Genomic DNA, 6,038 nt, shown 5'->3' on the forward strand with positions numbered 1-6,038 from the left:
AATTAGTAGGCTAACAAGTAACACTAGCAGGTAGTAGCATTGCTACGAGTATTATGCTAGGTTGCTAGGTAACGGAAGCTAATTAAAGCTACCTAGCTGCCGTTTTGGAAAAATAACTGGTGGAAGCGTCGGAAATATTTAGAACTCACGCATCTTAAGGTTAAAACGAATAAACTTATCCAAAAACAGATGTCATGTACAAATTGGAAAAATTAGTGACATGATACTTTTATAGACGCCATTGCTGTGCATGCCATGACCGACTGTGATTAAAACGTGATCAGCCACGCTAGCTCCACAGTCTTTGAAAATTCCGGGCTAAATAAACTATTTTGGGACAAGGTTTTTTAACAGTTCTGAACGTTTATTTTCACTGATTCTTTTGTGGGTGATTTGTGAGACGCTAAACTTTGATAACACGTAGGCCTATGCATTTTCAGTATTTCAACATAACTTTCTGGAGGGGTTTAACCTCTACTGTACTGTAGCTAGCGAAATCCTAACGTAAACAATGTGAATCTGATAGGACATAAACAGGCTAAATGGCCTAAATTTCAAACATATACGTATTAACATGCCCCATCCAATTTCTGAAAATATGTTTATATATTTAAACTATTTCTGTAAAGAAACTCACCTTTGAAGTAGCTAATTTCCAGTTGAAATCCAATGCGTACAAGACGGTGTTGAACCCCTGCAAAATCTCTTCTAAAACCCCAGTTTCAGCGATGCGTTGAAATAGGCATGCGCAAAGTTGTTGCTCAGGGGCAGACTGAGGGGCAGGTTTGCTAAGGAAGAATTGTAATATTCTGTGATGACTTGTCTTTGGAAATTAAACTCTTAAGAGTCGCTTACCTTTTGGTCACATTTAACAATTTTGTATCACAAACATTATTGGAGCACAAATTTGCATTGTGTGTCATACAGCTTTGGTGTGCTATATATACAAAGAATGTTTGCTTAATCATGTTAAACATCACACATTGATTGCTTTTGTACATGTTTATAGTAAAGAATGAAAGACTAAATTATATTCCAAATTCAGTCTTTTATTTATTAAAGCTATGTTTCTGCATATGAGAAAATTGATGACCAATGACATGCTGGGGCTGAGCTGCACATGAATTACATGCATTGTCAACATTTAATATTGTGTGTGATTGAAATTCATGTAGACTATGGCTACATTGCAAAAGTGTCAGAACTGAGAGCAGTCCAGTGTGATCTCTCCATCTCTGGATAAACCACTATATTGCACTCGAGATCCGTTGTCCTGCGACCAAAGAGCGACTTAACCGCAACTTAACCCATGGTACCAAAATTAATGTATCCAGCCGACCAAGGTACAACGTCACGGCAACGTTGTCCACAGGACCAAAAAATAACGTAACCAGCCGACCAAGGTACGACGTCGCGGCAACGTTGTCCACGGGTCTAAAAACAAGGTAACCAGCCGACCAAGGTACAACGTCGCGGCAACGTTGTCCATGGGACCAAAAAATAACGTAACCAGCCGACCAAGGTACAGCGTCGCGGCAACGTTGCCCACGGGTCTAAAAATAACGTAACCAGCCGACCAAGGTACAACATCGCGGCAATGTTGTCCAGGGGACCAAAAAATAGTGACCAAGGTACGACGTCGTGGCAACGTTGTCCATGGGACCAACTGGCAACATTCCCTTTATAACGTTGCTACGACGTTGCCAGAAGGTAACGTCGCGGGTTACCAACTGAGCACTTACTGGCAACGTTGCCGCAACGTCATGTGTTAGTTGGGCTGCTGTTATGATATATATTTATCAACTCTAACATGGCCTGTATCTTGTATCGAAAGTGCTCGAAAATTAGCTTGTCTAATGTATGGTGGACTGAGAACATATTTGTTAGTCAAAGCAGAGCGAGCGGATGTCGTGGGAGAATTCCTACTGTGTTAGATTTACTGCTTCAAATTGAAAACGGAGAAGATATTTAGAGTAAAGACAATTTACTTAACATCTGTGTTCAATATCGTCAATTAAAAGTAAAAACTTTCCAGTTACGAAGCGTTTGTTCGTAGGATTAACGCCAGCTGCAAACACTTACCCCAGCCCCGGTTTGGCTGTTCGGTCAGCTATGACAGTCTTGAGCCTCGATTTTTGCCGATTTCTGTGAAACTTGCTCAAATAAAAACGATCTAGCTAGATTATGTACACTTTAACGCAAATGTATACGTCCAATCCAAAAAATAAGGATATTTTCCGAGACCCAAACTCTGCCGAAACCATAGATATCCTTTATATGAGTGTGCGGTCAGAAATACGACTCTTGGCAGTTTCGAAAACGTGTACCCAATTCTGCTTTCATGGTGCGTGTCTGTTTGGTTGCCACGGTGATGGCGCAGCTGTGATCGCTAACGAGCTGGGCAGAGGGAATAACAAACATTTACCTAGCAGCCACACCTCAAACAAATTAACCTAGACGCAAAATTATACGTCCAATCCAAATAATAAGGATATTTTCCGAGACCCAAGACTCTGCCGAAACCAGAGATGTCCTTTATATGTCTGTGTGGTCAGAAATACGACTTTACTGGCAGTTTAAAAAACGTCTACTTTCGAATTTCTCTGACGAATTTTACCCACCTCTCCATTGAAGTTAGTGAGAGAATTTGAAAGGCTGCTCTCGCTTCAAGGCTCATAGCTGAAAATCTGTAAATGTGAGCTCTTTAGTAGTTACATTGGCTGAAAGAGGACAATTTTTCCTACATTTTAACTTGTTTCTGTAAGTTAAACTATATGAACGTTAGAGGAATTTGTTTGACAATTTAGTTGAATATCAGAAAAAGAGCAGGCAGCAGAGTGTGCCACTCTGCTTGCTGCTCATTCATAAAAATCAAGAAGGAGCAAACATTTTAATGTATTTCAAACTGTCATAATTCAAAATTGGCTGAATATTTGAAAAAGCTGAATCATTTGGGAATAGCTGAATGTCTTGTGAACATTTTAAAGGTTGAATGGTGTCTCTAGCTGAAAGTATGCTGAAGTAGTTACGTTTGAAAGAGGAGGAAGCTTTTTAATGATTTGAAAGGATTTACCATTACTTTTAATGGGAGAATAATTTGCACAAAAACCTTAATGTCTTAAAAAGTATAAAAGTGAGACATACCAAAAGTCATAGGCAACATCTGCTGAAGGAGCTGAACGTTTTGATACAAAAATTTTAGGAATCGGTGAAAGTATGCAGGACTAGTTAAAGGCCAAAAAACGGCGGAAGAACTAAGAAGTTGGAAAAACAATAGTGAGAATGCTGAACAGCATTCTCACACACAATAAGTTGAATATAGATTCAAAGAACAATACTTGGAATGCTTAACAGCATTCTCACAAATAAAATTACAGCAATTCACAACAAGAGAATACAAAAAACATACATAAAATGGCTGATATGCTTTTCTCTTTTACACTTACTCTTCCAGCACGCTGTGTGCGATGTTCAAGCAATTTTGTGAAGGCCTGCCTGGACAAGCCTGGAGAGATCCCCTTCAGCTCCTGGAATGAACTTAGGAGGTCAAGAGAGTATAGGGTCTGTGAAAGTGTTGTAGCTGGCCAATAACCACTTTTGATCAGGTCCCTGACTTCTGGGGTCCACTTTTGCATGCAGACATTGCACAAATACACAGGTTTGTGCAACTCATAATGTCCTGATGAAAAATTAGTAAATGTCAACAATCTATACTTTGTGTACATACACTAACTAAATAATGTTAAATGAGGGGAATTTCTTGCTTTACCATTCATGGTAATCAGGATTACTGCTTTTCCAGCCAACACAGTGACGTTGGCGACCTCACAGGATCACAATTTAGGAGCACGCACTGTGGGTAAAATGCAAGCTGCAAAAAAATATGTTATAAACACGTATATTCAACTAATCATGCAGACGGAACACAGAAACATACTGTACCAGGACAAGTGAAGTTCACGTTTGCTCTTCAACTCATAATTAAAAATAACCCATTCAAAATCTTAGTATTATAACAGGGTAAAAGAAGCGTACCTTGCTCTTGGGTGGTGTACTGCCCAGCTTCACCAATAGCTAGATAGGTGGATGGAGGAATGGCTCTGAAGAATCCATCTACCACACTGTCTCTGTTGTGGCTATGTAGCCTATTTCACCTACCTCTTAAAAAAAATACGGCAAGTTATTTTATGAACTTGTTTTTTATCGCTTAAAAATCGAAAACATTTCCCCATTGTGTTGCTCCATTGAAATGAATTGGTTAATTAAAACGTGCCGAGGTCACGGAATATTCTCTCCATTGAAATGCACTGGTTGAAGAAACGTGGCATAGTCACGAAAAAAGTGCCAATTACGTGAACGTATCACGAAATATTAGATTATTTTTCGTGACTGTTTCACGAAATTATGATACTGGGTTGCATTACAGTAGGGCTGCCCGGCCCAGCTATCGGTAGCCTATCTGAGAAAACGTTTTGGAAAAGACGGGCTATGGACCCAACCAACCGTATTTGGAAGGGGAGAACTCCCTCACATGGTACAACCCATGCAGAGGCTGCAGTGTCAGAATGCGGAACGTGTGTAGCCTACTTTAAGAGAGGACAGACTAAAGTGACAAATGTCAACAATAAAAAAATCCTCGACTGACCCAAAAGTGAAGCGGCCCACCAGGAATTTTCGCGATTACGCACCCCGGCCCTGCTGTAGACACTACGCGAATGAAGGCTACTATCAGGGGTTGTCTCGAGGCAATAGCCATATTTGCCACAAAATCACAGCCCCTTATGACACCACATATTGCTAATTAATATTTAGAATTTTGTAACCAACATAGTTTTACATATATAACAAGCTGTGGTTGAGCTGATAGGAGAGGTGGGAGGGGCCCATGATGCCTTCGTGCCCAGGGGCCCAGAATTTTTAAATCCGGCCCTGCCCCTCAGCACCTGCATTAAAAATTCTCTGGCGCTGCCCCTGCCTGTGAGCATCCTCATATGGAACCTGGAGTGGAACTGCAACCAGTTCAGAAGCCGTAAGTTTCCAGAGAGTGGCAGTTCTCCCCTTATTAGACATTCTCTGATGTTATGCTTCTGCAAACAGAATTTACGGAGCCTGCCTACTCCTATGGAAGGTCTAGTGGGCAAATATTAACCCTTGTGTTATCTTCGGGTCATTCTGACCCATCAGTCATTGTGACCCACCATCGTATTGCGACAAATTTACCTCATACAAAAACAAAGTGAAGCATTTTCTTTTAACTGTCGGGCTGTCTCAGACCCCCCACATTGGAATGGTTAAAAGAAAATTATTTGTTTTTGTATTGGGTAAAATTGGGTAAACACAACGATGGTTCGTTATGAACCTTTGGGTCATGTGACCCGAAGGCAGCACGAGGGTTAAGACACATGTGTAGACCACACAAAATTACCGCCAACTTTGCATGCTATCTCGCCGTATTTTTTGCCTTGAATTGAACCGTGTCCCGTGACACGTTGTCATTTATAAACGTAAATGTCCTCTAAATTTTTAAGACGTGTACAGTAAACCACACAAAATTAACGCGTGGTTTGGCTCAATCAGCGTCTGGTTTCCAAAATTAAAGTCTTGCTTGAATCTCGGATGCGAAATTATGACAACAATTGTAACAACTAGTAAAGTAGCTCTAGCCTAAGGATGCTTGTGCTAATGCTAGCTACTATCAAATACAATGTTGGTTAGTGTTACGTACGCGACCCCAGAGGATGGGGACCGACAGCCCGCTGCTCAATGAAAACCAGTGGACAGTGAAAAGGGCATGGAGTCGTGGGTGCGAGCAAGGACACAGAGGCTAAATGTAAAGTGTAATCAAAGGGCTTTATTTACCCTGTGGTCAATGCTGGACGGAACCAAATCAAAGAACTCAAAAGAAGACGCTCCTGACCGCCTACCCACACTAAGCTAGCGCACGATCAAGGCGCCCTGTCCAAAACACAGAGGGCGTTAGCCAAGATCTTGCCTAACGATAGTTGTCCTACGGGAGGTGTACACCTCGCACTCTACAG

General features: G+C 41.2%; 1 long non-coding RNA gene across 1 annotated transcript; it reads right to left on the reverse strand.

Moving 5' to 3' along the window:
- Positions 1-3,452: 3,452 nt before the first annotated feature.
- LOC134030911 (uncharacterized) lies at positions 3,453-4,136 on the reverse strand. The gene is made up of 3 exons (XR_009931772.1): positions 4,036-4,136; positions 3,770-3,871; positions 3,453-3,679 (listed from the first exon to the last, which is right to left on the reverse strand). It is a non-coding gene; the product is annotated as an uncharacterized LOC134030911 (long non-coding RNA).
- Positions 4,137-6,038: the final 1,902 nt, after the last annotated feature.

This window comes from Osmerus eperlanus, chromosome 12, assembly GCF_963692335.1.
Source record: "Osmerus eperlanus chromosome 12, fOsmEpe2.1, whole genome shotgun sequence".
In the NCBI taxonomy this organism is placed as follows: Eukaryota; Metazoa; Chordata; class Actinopteri; order Osmeriformes; family Osmeridae; genus Osmerus; species Osmerus eperlanus.